The following is a 7,016-nucleotide window of genomic DNA, read 5'->3' as shown; positions in this document are numbered from 1 at the left end:
ATGCCATGAGAGTATGCAAACCCACAGTTGATTATCCTATTTGTCTTTGATAATGCAACTAAATAAGGCAAACAAGTTAACGAGCCAATTATTTTCAGAACAAGACAGCAGAGCAGCATACGTAGCTCTAGAGTTTTTGGGATTTATTTTATTAAGGTCTCTTTTCTTCAGGACCTAGCTTTTCCATGTGATAGACCTTCTTGAGATTCAGAGAAAGCATTGCAGGCACCTAACTTGTAGGAAATGACATCTGAGTATTTTGATTCTTTCTACAAAAGATCAAGCAGGAATCTTTAGGAGTGATTTCTCTTTGCCAATTCTCTATCTATATATACACTTTTATTTTCCTCTAGAGTTTGCTTCAATATTATATAAAAGTTTTGATGTCCATACCCTTTGCCCACATGATGCTACGTTGAGGAATTTATCCTAAGCAAATAATCCTGGACATGTTGACAAAGATTCAGTTGAAATAATGTTCATCCAAGCATTGTTCATAACCGAAAAATCTTTTAAAAATCCTAAGCATGCAACAATAGGGAACCTCATAAAAATACTATGATGCGGGCGGAGCTGGGCAATGGAAGAGTGAGCGAAGGAGGCGGAGACTGCCGAGGCTCCAGCCCGAGGGGCCCAAAGGCGAGAAGCTGCGTGGAGGGGTCCAAAGGCGAGAAGCTGCGTGAAGCAGCCAGCGTGGCTCTGGGGCTGTGGGTACTACTGCTGCTCTGGGCCATTGGCGGTGCCGCGGCGCCCACCAAAACTCCTGTAACCAATCTGAGTGTTTCTGTTGAAAACCTCTACAAAAAAAGGGCATGGAATCCTCCTGACGGAGCCAACCCGAATTGCAGTCTATGGTATTTTAGTCACTTTGGCAAAAAAGAGGTTAAGAAAATGCTCCAGAAATTCATGTTCAAAAGAAGTACTCCTGAATGAGAGGATTTGTCTGCAGGTGGGGTCCCAGTGTAGCAGCAATTAAAGTGAGAAGCCTAATATTTTGGTGGAAAGGTGTATCTCACCACCTGAAGGTGACCCTGAGTCTGCTGTGACTGAGCTGTAATGTGTATGTCACAACCTGAACTATATGAAATGTTCATGGCTGTCGGGAAAGAACACAAATCCTGATACTAACTATACTTTCTACTATTGGCACAGCAGTCTGGAAAACATTCTTCAATGTGAAAACATCTATAAAGAAGGTCAACACATTGGATGTTCCTTTGATCTTAAAGTAAAGGATTCCAGTTTTGAACAACATAGTTTGCAAATAATGGTCAGGGATAATGAAGGAAAAATTAGGCCTCCCTTCAATCAAAATAGTGCCTTTAACTTCCCAAGTGAAACCTGATCCTCTGCATGTTAAATATCTTTTCCTTCCAAAAGGGTGGTTTGTATGTGGAATGGGAGAATCCACAGAAATTTCCTAGCAGATGCTTATCTTATCTAGCAGAGGTAATAACAGCCAAAGTGAGAATCCTTTTATTTCCAATGTTGAAGATATCAAAACTAAATGCCGGAGTTCAGAAATTGAGGGAAACCCAGAGAATAAAATTTGCTTCATGGCTCCTGGTGTACTTCTTGATACAGTCAGAATAAGAGTCAAAACAAATAAATTATGCTACAAAGGTGACCAACTCTGGAGTAATAGGAGTCAAGCAATGAGTATAGGTAATAAAGCCAATTCCAAATTCTACATCACCATATTACTCATCATTCCAGTCACTGTTGCAGGTGCAGTCTCAGTCCTTCTGCTTTACCTAAAAAGGCTCAAGATCATTATATTTCCTCCCATTCCTAACCCCTGGCAAGATTTTTAAAGAAATGTTTGGAGACCAGAATGATGATACCTTGCATTGGAAGAAATAGGACATTTATGAAAAGCAAAAAAAGAAGAAACTGATTCTTTAGTTCTGATAGAAAACCTGAAGAGAGCTTCTCAATGATAGGGATAATTTATTTTTACCTTCAATGTCACCTTGAAAAGATTCATCCCATTCTCTATCTGCTATCTGAGAACATAGTAAATGGAAACTGAAACTTCTGGACCATTTAAAAATAGGCAGCGCATAAGAGCCATCGATCTTCTTGTTGAGTAGTGCACTGAAAAACTAAAAATAATGAGCCCTTTGGAGAAAAGTGTGGAGTCATTCTCATTGAATTATAAAAGCAGACATCCTGTGTGAAGGCTTCAAACTAGGGGATAAAGCAAGAAATGATAATGACGGTAGAGTTAATATTATTGAGAGTTGTGACAACTTCCTGAGAAATCTATGACTGCTTTTTATTTTCTTCTGTCAAAGAGCACCAACAAGTTTTATTGGTTTGGGGGAACTCATTTTGGGTGCAAATGCTAATGCAGAACTTGAATCATAGAGAACATCTAGCAAACAAAATTGCTTAAAAATCAGTTGATTTTTGGGATCTCATTAAGAAATGTCTGTGGCTATTATAAAGTTCAGAATCATCATCCCCTTCAGCAGTGCTTTCCCTGCTTTAAAAAACCCAGAAATCAGTGTTGGCCATGATGATGGCTACAAAAAAATCAGAGGCAGCCTCTTTACCAATATCTTTCAAAGCCATTGCAGGCTTCTAAGAGCAGCAGAGTCAGGAGTCAGAATTTTTTTTGGGTATTAAAGTTTGAACCAAGCAGTCACTAATGATGTATTGATTTTCTTTACCTCAGCTACTCAAATCAAGTATTTACTATATGTCCAACTTGTGCAAGACCCCCAGGTATGAGAAATGGACCCCCGCAAAGGATTTATAGTCTAGTTGGGGCTCCTCAGTGCTTCCCACCTTCTTTAACCCATCAGTTTCCAGATCTTTCAATTCCTCAAATCTTCCACCTGATTTCCCCTTTTGTCAGGCTACCTTATTGTAGCCTACCCTTCACCTTTCGTTGAAAGTCTAAATCTGCTCAGAACACCTAGAGGGGCCACTAACTTGCATCTCTGGTAAAGTGTGAGTCGACTGAGAAACAATGAATTAACTTGTCTAATTTGTAACTTCTGTGAGAGTCCATTATTGAGGATTTTCAACGATTAATGGTTCTCTACATGTTTTCAAAAGAGAAATGAGGTATTACCTTCACTTAGGAATTTGCAGCTTGCTTGAAGAAAAAAGAATAGTTGTATCTTTTTTCCTTTCTTTGCAAGAAAGGTCCTAGCATTCCTCTCTTCCCTTACTGTCACAAATGGTTATTAAGTAGGTGTTCTGTCATGTATTAATCATCACATCCAAGGCACCAACATTCGTGCTCATCTTTTGCAAATGCTAGGGTTCCATTCTTGCCCATCCCAACAATGCAGCCATATACTCCTAATTTTTCCAAATTTAAAGAAGTTTGGGAAATGAGCAGTCCACCTCTGCCCGTGTTTCTCTCCTCACACACTCTCAGACTCAAATTACTGGTTAGGACCTTGAGTAATTTATATAAAATATTCAGGGAACACTTAACAATTCTTATTAATAAGATGATACTACTTGCAATTCCTGCTCTTTGAGAAGGAGTGATCAGAGATCCCTGCTCCCCACAGGTTTGGGCAAAAGTGGCAGCATGTTTCTACCATAGTGGAGGAGCACTGTGCCCTGGATTTTCTGAGGAAATTGGAGTTCATGGCAATGATAGATATATAGTTATTTCCTCACTGTCTTTTTATTTTTGAAGTCATATTGAGCCTGGGAGACAGGCACAATTGATGTTCCACCTTGCTCTCTAGAAGGAATGTTTGGATTTCCTCTGTAGGAATCACTTCCTAGTCAGGTATTTTATGCTTCTGGGAGGCAAAACACCTAAATGCCCCACCAAAGCCATTTTTACTGTTTTTCTATTTAAATGGTAACTGGAGCATGGAATTCTGATTGTCCAAGGAGCTACTGGTGCTGACAGGCATGCAGTCTGGGAGTGGGGAAATTGTATTTTGGTTCCATCCTCTCTCTTAGCAGTTAAAATAGCTGACAGAAAAGGGAGGGAATATGAATTATGGGAGTACCTCTGACTGTTTTATAATTGCTCAGCGGTGATTCCCAGATCTTAAGAGGTCTTGGAGACTTAAAACACACTAGCAGAATTCCCATCTTCTATAGGAAAATAATAGGTTCATTTATTATTTTATATCTAACCTATATGGATTTTTTTCTTCCATGTACTAAGTAAACCCACTCTAAGAATGATCATTCTATTATTATTTCATTTAGGTAAGTTTTTTTCCCCACTTATGGACAATGAAGGGATACATTAAACAATGTTAACATTTTTTGGTAATGTCTTCACCTGGGGATCATTTTGTTAAATTTCTTATATGAAAGCTTGAGTAAAATAAATATGATTTGTCTTTTTGTATGCCACTCAAATGTTTTCCTTTGGTCTTATTTTGGGAAAAATATTGTAAGGAGTGGGTTGCAGAGAAAATTGGTGTTAAAAGAATAAACTTTGTGAAAAAAATACTATGATGCCATTATTTATGCAAATCATTAAGTGAAACACGTGAGTTATGAGCACTATATAGTATGAGCCATGGTATGTATTTGCGTGTGTGTGTGCATTCATTTGTGCAATGATTCAATAGCTATACACCATATATTTGAAGTGAAGTTATTTTTCTTGGGTTTTGGGGCTATTGCCACAAAATTTTCTAGATTTTTATTTTGAGAAATTAAAAGCTATAAAAACTATCCTTGTATATATCCTCCAGGATTTGTAATTATTAACATTCTGTTACTTTGTTTAAAATATTTTTGTCATAAAAGAAATACATAACTGAATATTATCCCTTTTTCTTTTCGCCACCAACCTCCTGCTGAAACATGCAAAATAATAAATTCCTTGTATTTATTTCCAATCGTTATGGGTAGGATTTACTATAATATAAGTATTGACTTGGTTATGAGGAAAAGTTATTAAATATTCTCCCTTGATTCATTTACAGTGTATTCTAATTTGCAAGAACATTGTATATAAATAATCACTTTCATGAATGAAATTACATCAAGTATAAGCTGTATAGGTTGGTTTCAGTATAACTAGGTATACCTTGCTAACTGACCTGTTAACTGTGGGATCTTGAGCAAGTTACTTAATTTCTCTGTCCTTCAGTTTCCACATTTGAAATAGGGATTGCAATAGCTTTCATTTCACAGGCTTTCGGTTAGGATTAAATGTTATCTTACTCTTAGAGCCTACTGAGTGCTTGGTTTTCCAGCCAGGTCAGTTCCCTGGCTTGCTTCTCCTTCTGAGATGGAAATGTGTTGGCTTGCATACCCTATCTCCTACCTCTTCCTTTTCTGCCAAACAACTAGGTCTCTCCGCTCTAGCTACCCTCTTCAATTGCCTCCAAAGACCCATGGCTTCCTTTCTGCCAGGTAAACCTGACTACCTTCCCAAAGTTCTGAAGGAGGAGCGCAGCCTGCTGTACACTAATCAGCCATCTTAGGTCTCTGAGATAATACATGAAAAATACATAGACAAGTACCTAGAACATAAAACATTCTCAATAAATGGTTGCTACTGTTGTTATCACCATTCTTAGCAGTATGAAAATAGTAATTATATAGTATAATATATAGTGTTATATGTTATAATAGTTTTAAAGCAAATTTCTTTAACATTCTTCGCATTGAGAAGTGGAATCTAGCTACTTTCACCTTGAATCTGGGTGGAATTGTGGCTGTTTTGAACAAAGAAGGTGGTGAAAATAATGCTATGTGACCTCTGAGTCTGTCTTGTGAGTCTTAGTTGCTCCACCTGTTTCTCTTGGAACACTTATACTAAGGAAAGTACTTCAACTTTTCTGAGACCACTATTCTGGAGAAGCTACGTAGGTATTCTGGACAATATTGACAACTGAACGCTGTCTTTTCCAGGTATCCCCATCAAGTCAAAATATATGATTGAAGCTTCTTAGAAACCCCATCCTGTCTCATGCACTAGCTTGGTACTACTGAAAAATCCCACTTGATATCATGCAGAACAGCAGAATTTCCTAGCCAAACTTGGCAAAATTCCTGACCTACAGGATCCATGAGATAAGATAAAAATGGTTATTTTAAATTAATTTATTTTAAAAAGTGTGTTATGCAGCAATAGTAACTGGAAGACATTTTAGCACCAGAAATAGGGTACTGTCATTAAATTAAAATACATGGCATTAGCTTTGGGACCTGACAGCAAGAATGAACTGGATGGGCCTGAGGAGACTAGTAGCAAAAGCCTGCTGAACCTCAAGAGGGCTGTTTGCTAAGGCTTAAAGGAAAGCAAGGGAGAACTATTGGAAGCTAAATGAAAGGAGATGCTTTTAATGCAATGGCAAAATTTTAACAAAACTCTAATCTCTTGAAATATGGAACTGATTAATCTGGCTAAGGAGATTTCCATGCAGAAATTTGAAAGTGTCAGCTGCCTACTTTTAGTTGCATGTCATGTGATATGGATAGACAGAGATGAGCTAAAGAAATAGCTGTTCTATTTCCAAGAAGAATTTAGAGAAAAAGTAAAAGAATCAGGACTTATTGTATTGAAAATTAAATTACTTTTCATCTCCAGCCAATATGAGAAATAGATTCTCAGGGTAAGAAAGATCGTCAGGACAAAGATCAAATCCATAAAAAAAAAAAAGAAAAGAAAAACAACAACAAGGTTTGAGGGTACAAAGAAAGCTGGTAAACCTTTGTTGTGAACTGAGGAAGACATAACATGGTGCTTCATAGACCCTTTCAGACTGAAGAAAGACCTTCTAAGAATCTTTTTAAAAAAATATTTATTTATTTATTTTATTTATTTGTCTTTATTTTTTTAATGTTACATTGGAAAAATATGAGATACACATATACCCCCCACCCCCTCACCCCACTCCTCCCATAACAACAACCTCCTCCATCATCATGGGACATTCATTGCACTTGGTGAATACATTTCTGAGCACTGCTGCACCACATGGTCAATGGTCCACATTATAGTTTAAACTCTCTCCCAATGCACCCAGTGGACCATGGGAGGACATACAATGTCTGGTAACTGTCCC

The 7,016-nt window shown here is 37.6% G+C and overlaps 1 pseudogene; it reads left to right on the top strand.

Annotated features, from left to right (window-relative positions):
* Positions 1-561: 561 nt before the first annotated feature.
* Positions 562-1,940, top strand: LOC101432239 (interleukin-13 receptor subunit alpha-1 pseudogene; annotated as a pseudogene).
* The last annotated feature ends 5,076 nt before the right edge of the window (positions 1,941-7,016 follow it).

The sequence above is a fragment of the Dasypus novemcinctus genome, chromosome X, assembly GCF_030445035.2.
Source record: "Dasypus novemcinctus isolate mDasNov1 chromosome X, mDasNov1.1.hap2, whole genome shotgun sequence".
Lineage (NCBI taxonomy): Eukaryota > Metazoa > Chordata > Mammalia > Cingulata > Dasypodidae > Dasypus > Dasypus novemcinctus.
Note: the sequence above shows the minus strand (reverse complement) of the source record. Positions and strands in the feature narration are given on the sequence as shown.